The following is a 12,057-nucleotide window of genomic DNA, read 5'->3' as shown; positions in this document are numbered from 1 at the left end:
GGGGGTAAACTGAGCTGAACCTGAATTATCAATCAATTAAGAATGTCCTACCATGAATACCTTTCCCTAGCCCTGCCAAACATGGAATGATAATCCCATGTTCCTCTAGGCCAATGGTTCTTAACCAAGGGTGATGTTGCCCTGTCAGGGGCATTTGGCAACGCCTGAAGACATTTTTGATAGTCACAGTTGGGTGAGGAGTGCCACAGGCATCTAGTAGGTAGAGGCCAGGCATACTGCTAAACATCCTACAGTGCACAAGACAATCCCCCATAAGAGAGAATTATCTGGCCCAAAATGTCAATAGCACCATGGTTAAGAAGCTCTGCTCTAGGCTTTGAATCTAGGGTCTTGTTCATACACCTATTATAATACTTCCATTCATGGGCCATTTCTGTGTACCTAGTATGTGCCCGCTGCTTCACCTAGCACATTGTAATGGAATAGTTATTTCCATGTCTCTTCTTCCCCTTCCCCACTAGATTATGAGTTCAGGGCAAGAACAGAATTGGTTTTTGTATCCATCACCACCCTCCAGCGTCCACTAATATCAGGCATATAATACATGTTGAATGAGTAGATGGGTGGATGACCCTGAACAACTGTGTCCCACACTCTCACCTTCTGAATAAATGAAGGTATTTGGTTCTCAAGACTTCCCGTTTTGAAAACCTAACAAAACAACAACAAGGAGGTGATAATCCAGTCTGTCCTTAAGAAATCCAATTCTCAAAGGAGCACATGGCCTTAGAGGCTGGTAATGAAGCACAAAGCCTCACCTTCATAAGTCAGCTCTTCACAAACCCTCATCCAGACCCAAAGATATAGGAAGTTGTACCCATGTGGCAGCTGTCTGTTGAACTTCCTTTGATCTGAGCTCTGTATATGCAACTACCATCCCAGCTCCAATCACAGCACATGGGGATGGACACAATGACAAAACTGTTTGTCATTCAAAATCTGTCCACACAAGAGAAGAAAAGGGGAGCCCCTAAGGTCTGGAGTAAGGCCCACTTCCTTCTAGAAAGTAGCTTCCCTTAATGGCAGTGAGTTCACTGATCCAAACAGAAGTCATCCCATGAGGTTCCTTTCCTGGTTCTCTTCCCTCCTCATCTCTCCCCATCCTCTGCATCAACTTTTGAATCTAAAAGACAGTAGAGGGCTTCCCTGGTGGCGCAGTGGTTGAGAGTCCGACCGCCAATGCAGGGGACACGGGTTCGTGCCCCGGTCCGGGAGGATCCCACATGCCGCGGAGCGGCTGGGCCCGTGAGCCATGGCCGCTGAGCCTGAGCGTCTGGGGCCTGTGCTCCGCAACGGGAGAGGCCACAACAGTGAGAGGCCTGCGTACTGCAAAAAAAAAGACAGTAGAGCTCTCAGGCACATCTCAAAGCATGTCAAGGACAGATAGAACGTGTTGTTATACCACTCATCACCAAAACACCACCTCACTTTGAAAAACTTTTTCCAAGAAAGTTCTTTCATATTTGTTATCTTATTTGACACTCATCCTCTTCCTTCAAGCCTAATATTCTCTCACAACACTTTTCAGTGGTTTGAAGCTTTACTGGGACAAAACATGGTCCCAGTACATTTTACCCTGGGCAGCTCCACTATGGTGCACACCCTCATGCTGGGTGGAGACAGAACAAAATTTGAAACCAGAGAGCCTGGCTCCATCCAACTGCTGATGCTGTCACTTACCAGCTCTATGGCTCAGTTTATGTCATCATCTTCTGTGGGTCCATCGCCTCCTATATGAAGCAGAATCAGTGCCTCCTGTGCTACTTCATCCATTGCTCTTAAAAGGATCCAGTGGGATACACCATGCAAAAGCATTTCATAATGTGGTGTCCTAGCTTCTTCCCAGAAATGATTAATATGCCTCTCAGCCACTGAATGTCTCTGACTAAGGTTGAACTGCTAGAAAGTACAAATTAGATCACATAAATGATATTATTAAACTAAGGGCTGTACTTTTTTCTTCAACCAATATCTGATGATTTCTAAATTGACTTAACAAAGGGAATAAACAGAAACTGCTTATATTCTCTTTCATATCACAGCTTCTCATTGTTTAGCAATAACTCCAGTGTAACCGCACTCATCTTTGGCCAAGATAACTAATGCAATGAAACAATTCAAAACCATACACTGTTCTTTCAGTTTTCTCTCCTAAGACACCACAAAACTGGAATGACAGAGGAATGTCTTGGGACCACTGGATGTACTTTTTTTCATAATGAGTAATATATAAACATATTATCTGTTTAAAAGTCTCACACGATACAAAAATATAGAGTAAACAAAAAACCCCACCCATCTTCACTCCCCAGAGGTAATCAGCCATCAGTCTGTCTGGTGTGCATCCTGCCAGACTTCTTTCTGCAAATAGCTATATGTGTTTATATACAGAAATCTCGTATTCTGTTTTGTTATATAATAGAGATCATACTTTAAGAGCTGTCCTACAACTTGCTCTTTTGACATTTTGTATATTTTCCCATGTCATCCATGCCTATCCACCTCATCTTTTTAATAGCATATGGTTTTCTGTTAGGTAAATACCCCAAACTTTACTTAACCTTAATGGTCCTCGATTTCCAAAATTACAAAACTTTGCTAAACTTTAAAACTTTTAAATCTCCATTTGATTGCCTCTCTCCAAATTTCACCTGAAAACCACTTCCAGTAAGTTCTAATATCTCCTTTCAATAGAGTCATTTTAAGAAAAGGCTGAAGAGAGGGTTAGCAGTCTACACTCAATGCTAAATCTTTCAAACTTCACTCCTTATTCATTGCTAACAGCATTTGTTCAATTAGTCCTACGTTTCACCTTCAGAGAGAATCGGCCTATACCTATGGGCTTTCCATGTTAAGCATTACAAACTTCAGCCTCAACACACACACACACACACACACACACACACACAATGCTAAGACGAAAGAAAGAAGGCTTGCATGTGAAAATCTTAGTAAGCTATATGGAATTGTTTACCCAGTTAAGCGTGGTCTTGGGTTCTATAAAGGAACTAAATAGAATGATATTGCTAGAATTTTCCACAAGAGAAAAACTATCTTCACTTGGAATTTCCAAATTCAAATATTTGTTGATTGCCTACTATATGCTGAGAGGGGATCAAAAGTAGTCTGAGATTCAACCTCTGCCTTCTAGAAGCTATAAAACAGCTGGGGAGGTGAGGTTTACAGGAATAAAACAAGTAACTAACAATGCAAAGTAGTCCAAAGTCATTCATTTGAGTGAGCAAATGAATGGTTCACGCAATGGTGCTCCAGGCGGAGCTCTCAGGGACAGTAAATCAAGGGAAGTAACACCACACAATTCACTCTGAATAGGGCCCTCAGCACTGCAGTGAGGGCTTGAAACATAGAGTCAATTGATGAGGGCTATTTGTTACATGACCATCAAATAGTAATTCTGAGTCTAAGACACTCCTGGACAAATGAATAGAAGTATAAGTGCACATCTGGTAGAAACAGGACATAATGCTCCAATAGGTGAAAACCCAAAAGATGCCACCTAGATGCTCAATACAGACCCAGAGCTATATCCAGAATCTCCCAACCCCTGCCCCTTCTATGGGTCAAAAAGGCTGCAAAGCACTATCTCTGCAAAGCTTTCTTGGCGGGATCAGAATTTAAGTTGTAGGCACTTTTCCTCTCCTGAAGGCTGACTGCATGTAAATACATTTAAAAACCATCACTAAGCATCTACTATGTGTCTGTTGCCTAAGTTAAGAGCAGATTAAGAAGACACATGGTTCTTACCTTGAAAGCGTTCACAAGTATCTGAACAACTGAACCCACCTCCCCAGCTAATGAATGGTAGAGTCTGAACACATTGAAAAAAAGGAGCAACAGGAGAACATATGCAAAAAATATTTCTGTAGGCCAATAAAAAGAGGATATTACAAAAGATTTCTTGTGTTCGCTGATTCTTACAATGTTGAGCCTTATCATGCACAGGGCCTAGTTGTTTCTTTCAACTCTATGGACAGAACTGTTGTCTATCTATATATCCCTTTAATGGAGCTTTTAAATAAGTTTCCATTTTCTTTCTCCATTCATCACAAAGGTAGCCTCAATCTAAGCCCCAAACTGCCAATATCTCCTCAACAAATGACTAAAAAAATAAAGAAAGGAGGGAAGGAAGGAAGGGAGGGAGGGAGGGAAAGGGAGAGAAAGAAAGAAAGAAAAGAAAAGAAAAGAAAAGGAAAGAAAGAAAGGAAGGAAGGAAGAAAGGAAGGAAGGAAGGAAGGAAGGAAGGAAGGAAGGAAGGAAGGGAAGAAGGAAGGAAGGAAGGAAGAAAGAAAAATTTTACAGTAGCTATGAGAAAAAGAGAACTGCTGTACCACATCAAGTCCAAGTTTGTACAGAGCACATGGTAAGAAGAAATACACTATACTGTAATTAAAATGACTTACAGAAGCAGCAAAGGCATAGCAGCATTCAGAAACACTAGAGGGAAAATCGAGAGAAGCAAGACATTACGGACTGTCTCTCACTAGAAGTCAAGGAAATAGGCGAAACAAAGTGTTCTTTGATGGCTTGGCAGCAGCAAAGATGGCAACAGTGTAGAACTGAGCTGATGAGAGGCAGCATAGACTCATTTCTGGAGCAAATTCGACTTCTTTAAGTTGCTTGCCATCGACTGTGAGTCTCATATAATAGCTGATTTTTTCCCCTAAGAATAGACCTTTGTTCTCATATAGTACTGCACTCTTGAATGTTTCAGTACTAGTTACGGCGCTTAAGAAAGGCACCAAACACTATATTTGTTCAAAACAAAGAAGGAATCAATTATTAAATCATCTTTTCTAAGAACTCACCAACCTATAAATAAAATGTGTTTGGAAAACAAATATTTTCCTGCCTCTGCTGTTTTTACTTTCAGTAGCATTAACTTAAAAGGTACCATTTCAGGGCTTCTCTGGTGGCACAGTGTTTGAGAGTCCGCCTGCCGATGCAGGGGACACGGGTTCGTGCCCCGGTCCGGGAAGATCCCACATGCCGCGGAGCAGCTGGGCCTGTGAGCCATGGCCGCTGGGCCTGCGCATCCAGAGAGGGCCTCTGCAACGGGAGAGGCCACAACAGTGAGAGGCCCACATACCGCAAAAAAAAAAAAAAAAAAAGGTACCATTTCAGCAATATTTTTCTCAAAAAACGAGACGTATCAACTCACTTGCATTCAAGCCACTCTGGTCCTCTCCCTTTTTTTTTTTTTAGGAATGAAGCTCTATTCAAGGGAGCCTATGCTCATTAAAAATATCTCACAGCATTAATGTTCTCATTAGAAGCGTCAATGGGTGTGATGTCTTTAATGCTGGCTCTGTTTGTGTCTACTGTCCACCTGTGCAAATGTCTAAATGACAGTTGATAAACAATATATAAATCACTGCAAAAGAGAATCATGCAGAAAAACCTGGAGCTTAATTACATGTCCCAGAGCATCACCTCCAAAGATACAAAAGGTCTGATGGTTTTATCTATCTTGTGATAGATTTGGAATTAAGTGATCAGATCCTCTACAATAATATTGTAATAAAAGATAATACTTAATTCCTTACAAAAGTGACATCCTTACCAAATAAGCTTAGTTTATTCCCGCCGTTTTCCCTTATTTACTGTGCACCAGTAATGCAGGGGAATGCAGCTGCTTCCCTTCCACTCCTGAAATGCATCAGCCCTCTCCCTTCTCACAGCTTCTGCACAATTCCCTCTGTTTAGAACATTCTATACACTCTTCCTCACCTAGTTAAATCCAATTCACCTTCCAGATCTCAATTCAAAAGGCTCTTGTCCAAAACGCCCTTCCCTCACCACCCTACCACTGTCCCATCTAGATGAGATTCCCGTTACATAGGTTCTTGCAGCTTCCTGTGCTTTTCCCTCAGAGCACTTAACAGCCTGTAGAGTAATTATGTAACTGTGTGTGTTATTTGACTAATATCCATGTTTCTACACCAGACTCTAAGCCCTGTCAGAACAGAGACTATGGCTGTTTTGCTTTCACTGGATTCTTGGAGCCTAACGCAATGCCTGGAATATAGTAGGCACTCAATTTGCTGAATGAATTTAGTAAGCAGACTCCATCATGTCCTGACACCCTGCCATATAAATGGTCAGGCCAAATAAAGATGAAGTGAAGAAAACAGTGTTCTGAAAACTGTCTGATCAAGCGGCTTGACATAGTGCTAGTAAGTAGATTCTTCTTGGCGAATTTAGTTTATCTTGATCTATGCTATGGTCATGACCCTGACAAAGAACTGGTTTAGTCCTAAGGATAGCATAATATGATAGATTAGGTTCAGCAGTGTAGTTCAGAAAATCCCAAACAGCAGTGGCTTAAACAAGATAGATGCATATTTCTCCCTCACTGTAAACAAGGTCTAAATACGAAGTTACCCAGGACTACTACAGTGATCTGCAGTCAGAAGACCCAGGTTCCATCTATCTTGCTGCAAAACTCTCCTTAGCATCTACTTTATGCTTCTACTTCATGATCCATCAAGGCTGCTCAAGTCCAGCCATCCCATCCAATTCTAGGCATCAGTAAGAAAGAAAGGTAAAAAAGCTTCCCCCTTTCTAGAAATTTCACACATAAGTCCTTTAGTCAGAATGCAGTCATACAGCCATACCTAGAGGCAAGGGAAGCTAGAAAATATAGTCTGTATTCTAGAAGAAGTTTATATTAATAACAAAGAAAGGAAGGCTGGATACTGGGAGACAATCAGTAGTTTCTGCCACAAATTGCAAAAATATTTGAGGGGATCTCGTTTGCTGTTCCTGGTAACAGCAGGTCCCTCCTCAAATGGATGTCATTTAAGCAAGACAGACCAAACGGGAGAAAGAAACCTGTATGTCCAACAACGGAATGTAATTCGAGCCTTGATATGAACAAACAAGTTAGTCTCCATGCAAGATAACCAAGTATCACCGTCACATGAGTTCTGAAATGTGTTTTTAGTTTTGCTTTGATTTTATTTTCTATTTTCATAAAATGTTTGTACCATTTACACGGTCCCAGAGCAGACTTAGAGTTTCATGTTTTATAGCCTGACAATTCTACTGCATACCACCTTTGCTTCGGTCTTTGAACTATTTTTTTAGTCTTTGGGAGTTTCAATACCCCTCATGGATTTCAGATCATGAACAAGAGATGAAAATGTGACCAGGGGAACACTCATGTAAAAACCAAATGCAGGGTGTCCTACATCAGAGACACCGCCCGGGAGGAGCAGCCGCCGCCACCAAAGAGTGGGCCCTGAGGGAGAAGGCAGCGAGAACACAGCAGATGACCCCAGCGCTGCCAACAGGAACATGGAGATCTGGAAGAGTAGGAAGCTCATTAAGAGTTTGGAGGCGGCCCACAGCAAAGGCACAGGCATGATATCACTGACCATCCCTCCCAAAGACCAGATTTCACGAGTGGCAAAAATGTTAGCAGAGGAGTTTGGAACTTTAAGTTACTTTAAGTTACTAGCAAACTTTAAGTTACTAGCAAACTTTAAGTAACTTTTAAGTTACTTTAAGTTACTAGCAAACCGCCTTTCAGTCCTGGGAGCCATTATATCTGTACAACAAAGACTCAAGTTTTATAATGGAAGTACATCCAAATGGCCTGGTAGTTTACCGTGCTACAACTGTAACAGAAGAGGGAAAGGAAAAGAAAGTCAACATTGACCTTGAACCTTTCAAACCGGCTGATACGTCACTGTATTTGTGGGACAACCAATTCCATCCAGAGGCTCTTACAGCAGTGCTTCCAGAAGACAGCCAGCTGGCATCATTGTAACAGATGGTAGTGGTGACTTTTTGGCACACTCCAAGGAAATACAAGAGAAGTCCTGCACAAATTCACTGTGGCTCTCCCAAAGAAACATGGTGAAGGAGGTCAACCAGCCTGCATCTTGCCCATTTAAGAATGGGAACTTACTAGCTCTATCTGGAAAGTAGCTCAGACTGCGGGGCAGCTGTTTATTTCTGGGGACAAAGTGAATGTGACTGGTCTCGTTTTAGCTGGATCAGCTGACTAAAACTGAACTAAGTCTATGTTTGATCTGAGGTTACAATCAAAAGTTTTTAAATTAGTTGATACATCCTACGGTGGTAAAAATGGATTCAACCAAGGTATTGAGATATCTACTGAAGTCCTCTCCAACGTGAAGCTCATTCAAGAGAAGAAGTTAATAGAGCGATACTTTGATGACGTCAGCCAGAGAGATGTTCCTCATTGGCAAAGCACAGGAAAGGACAAAATTGTCTATCAACTCCAGAGAAAGAGAAGGATAAATCTCATTTTACAGACAAAGAGACACGACAAGAACATGAGCATGATGCCCCTGCTGGAATGGTTTGCTGACAACTATAAAAAAAAATTTGGAGCTATGTTGGAAATTGTCACAGATAAGGCACAAGAAGGATCCCAGTCTGTGAAAGGATTTGGTGCAATTGGAGGTATCTTGCAGTACCGAGCAGATTTCCAGGGAATGGAATACCAAGGAGGAGACAATGAATTTTTTGACTTTGATGATTACTAGGTAGTTGACATGGGTCTGGCGAAACGTGCCTCACCCTCCAGCATCCAACCCAAGGAACATACCCGTGGTGGAATCCAAACAGATCCCTGCCTTACAATTGGAACATTTCTAGAACTTAATCCACGAGCACTGGATATTGAAAAGAAAACCGAAACAAAACCTGACCCAACCCTATACTTTGGTTTGTCATGGTATCAGCACAGCAGCCTACAGCTAAGTTCCTAAATGCCACTTTGGGCTAATTTTTAAATCCTAGTTTTTATTTTTATTTGACAGTGAAATTGGTTGCTCTTGTATTTTATAAAAAAAAAAGATGTTTTTAAACTTCATACATAGAAGCAAAAATACTTCCACTGCTGTAAACCTTCAAAAGTTAATAGAAATGAGATCGTCCGATTGGAGAAAAATTAAAATTGCTGCATTTCACAGTGACCCATTTACATGGCATCCTCAGATTAGACTGCATAAGAAGAAATATATGTGGTGAATACTGGACAAAAAAATACCAAATACAATCAGTCTAATTCTTCTCAAATGGCTTCAATGTGGGTTTTCAGTCAGGAGAGGGGCTTTTCATTTTTCTGCTAATCTCTCAAACACTCCCTTATAATATATGCATTTGGGGTCATATGACTTCTGCATTTCCTAAAATACCAATGGTTGAATTGTTAATTATGGAATAAAACTTACATAGAAAAATATACTCAAGAGGTAAGTCAAACCAGATTGGTACCTTCTTAAAAAAAAAAAAAAGAGGGCTTCCCTGGTGGAGCAGTGTCTGAGAGTCCGCCTGCCGATGCAGGGGACACGAGTTCGTGCCCCGGTCTGTGAATATCACACATGCCGCGGAGCGGCTGGGCCCGTGAGCCATGGCCGCTGAGCCTGTGCGTCCGGAGCCTGTGCCCCACAACGGGAGAGGCCACGACAGTGAGAGGCCCGCGTACCGCAAAAAAAAGAAAGAGCTGGTCAGACTTCAACTACTAAACTCGAGGTATTTCAGAAATTAAGAGGAAGAGCTGGGCAAGAAGCAAGATGGGAATCCCCGAAACTGTTCTAAAAATGGCAAGCTAGTGACACCAGTGACAGCGGCTAGAAGCGTAAAGGAAACCTTCACAAAATTGCTAGATTCGACCTCACTTGTTTCTAGCGAGTCCTTCTCTGAGAGAAACAACGTTCTGTGCCCAGTTTAGATTTAATGTGGCTACAGCAGTCTTAAAGTAAGTTTTTTTGATTAACCACAGCAGCATGTGGTAATGTTTTACTGCAGATAAGTCATCTCAGAAAGACAGATCCGAGGACATGGTATACTGCATAATAACCAAACCTCACAATTTTCTGGCCCATTCTCCAGCCCACCCTAACACACACCCATCCTCTCTTAAAAGTAACTGTCTACTCTTTGCAGTCAGGAAATTCTACAACAAGCCAGCCTGTGATCAAAGGCCTCTCCATCAGCTTTCCCCAGATACATAATCTGCAGCTGGCAAAGACTCAGAAACATCCTCTTGACCACGAATAAATTTGATTTTTTGGACTGGAGGTATGCAAAATCATGTTATACAGCCCACAGTGGTCATGCATTTGAAGATTACTCCTCCTTTCCAGGACAAATTCTCTCTTTCTGAATCTCCGTCCTGTTTCTGAGGTGTACCAAGACATCAGGTCTGAAAAATTAGAGGAGAATTTCCCATTGCCAGGGAAGTCTGTCAGAAAAGCTCATGACTTAAAAGGAGAAAAGGAAAATAGAATTAAATTTGTCAATGTGTGAAGATGCCAATAGGCATTACACACACACCCGTACGCGCACAAACACACACAGTGCTAGGAGTCAAATACGCTTAGGAAACACTAACTGAAAGGTTTCTTTCCTGCAGACCTTCTCAGAGCCTTTAATATTGCCTACATGCATTATGGATCTCCAAGAGGGGCACAGTAGACAGATCTTCTACTTCAACTCTTGTTCATCTTATATGGCAAATGCTCTGTAGAATATACATGGCAACATACTAGAATGGAAAGAAATGTATCAAGATTAAACAGGGCTGTCTCTGGGTAATAAAGTTTACAGGTAATTTTAATTCTCTGTATCTCTAAATTCTCTATCATGAATTGCTATTGCTTTTACAATCTGAAAAAACTTAAGGATGAGAAAGAAAAACTAACATTTGAATCTATATTGTTTTAATATTTTTAAAAATCAGAAGTAGCTGAAAGTGAGATTTTTTTCTTTCTTTTAAGAAACAGAGGTGCTTATTGTTCTTCAAGATTTACCGTATACCTCCAGTATGCCAGGTTCTAATGTAGGAGTAATAAAAAGGAAGAATTTATTTTGATGATTCACTACATAGTTCCAGTAGCCTGAAAGAGGAAAAGAAACTCTTCAAAGGTCTTCCCACTATGAGCTAATAAATAAACTAAAGCCTGCAAACATAATAAAAATACTTGTACAATATCAATATAAAAATATACATTTATGCTACTGTGCTTTTTCCCCCTAATCATTTAAAAGATCTCCTTTAAATATAACCTCTTGATTTATTTTGTAACAGTACCCTATATATAAAAACTTGAATTGGAAATAAAACGTTATCAATAGACCCTTAAACTCTATCATTCATTCTTTCATCAAGTTATTAAATGCTTATTACATACTGGGAAATACGTGATTATTCTTGGAGAATTCCATGAAAGCATGTCCTTCTTCATGATTAGTTATTTTAGCAGGTTATTATCTAAATAAATCTAATACTATTTATAAAATTAGAAAGAGAAAAATTAGCATAGAGAAACTAAAGTTATAACAGACCTACGTAGCAAATATTTTATGATATGATCTGTTGCTTTGTCTTATTTTCAGTTTAATAATCATGGTAACTTGGACTATCCAGAAAAGTAAAACCAAATTCTAATTCTGGCCAAAAGAAAACAATTTCAGTATGCTTGGTCCCAAGGCTTCCTACGTTTCCAGTTATGCCACGTTTAGCAAAAGAGACAGGAGGAGCCAGGCATCAAAGTCCATCTTTAGGGCTTCCCTGGTGGCGCAGTGGTTGGGAGTCCGCCTGCCGATGCAGGGAACGCGGGTTCATGCCCCGGTCTGGGAGGATCCCACATGCCGCGGAGCGGCTGGGCCCGTGAGCCATGGCCGCTGGGCCTGCGCATCCGGAGCCTGTGCTCCGCGATGGGAGAGGCCACGGCAGTGAGAGGCCCACGTACCGCAAAAAAAAAAAAAAAAAAAAGTCCACCTTCAGCAATTCTACAAACCACTTACTTGTCAAGGCGTTTCTGTCCCCAGTTACAACCACAGCGACTAGGTTAAACTAGCAAAGCCACCTCTCCAGGTTCACCATGAAGAAAAGAACTCTTCTTCTAACCCCTCCAGGCTATTCTTCCCATGGAATGTTTTCAGACAGTTCTGGGAATGACCCCCTTCCTCTCAGCTAGGGGGAAGGTCAAGAATGGTCAACAGGACACTCTAATGTAGGCAGACTTTGGGACTTGA

At 41.2% G+C, this 12,057-nt stretch overlaps 1 protein-coding gene and 1 pseudogene across 7 annotated transcripts in view; one reads left to right on the top strand and one right to left on the bottom strand.

Annotated features, from left to right (window-relative positions):
• ANKRD44 (ankyrin repeat domain 44) overlaps positions 1 to 12,057 on the bottom strand; it is a 327,191-nt gene that overhangs the window by 251,065 nt on the left and 64,069 nt on the right. The gene's annotated exons all lie outside the window — the stretch shown is intronic.
• On the top strand, positions 7,273 to 8,738 carry LOC111171689 (eukaryotic peptide chain release factor subunit 1-like; annotated as a pseudogene).

Source organism: Delphinapterus leucas, chromosome 8 (assembly GCF_059928025.1).
Source record: "Delphinapterus leucas isolate spDelLeu-1000000601 "Yukka" chromosome 8, BTC_Dleu_Yukka2, whole genome shotgun sequence".
NCBI classification, from domain to species: Eukaryota; Metazoa; Chordata; class Mammalia; order Artiodactyla; family Monodontidae; genus Delphinapterus; species Delphinapterus leucas.
Note: the sequence above shows the minus strand (reverse complement) of the source record. Positions and strands in the feature narration are given on the sequence as shown.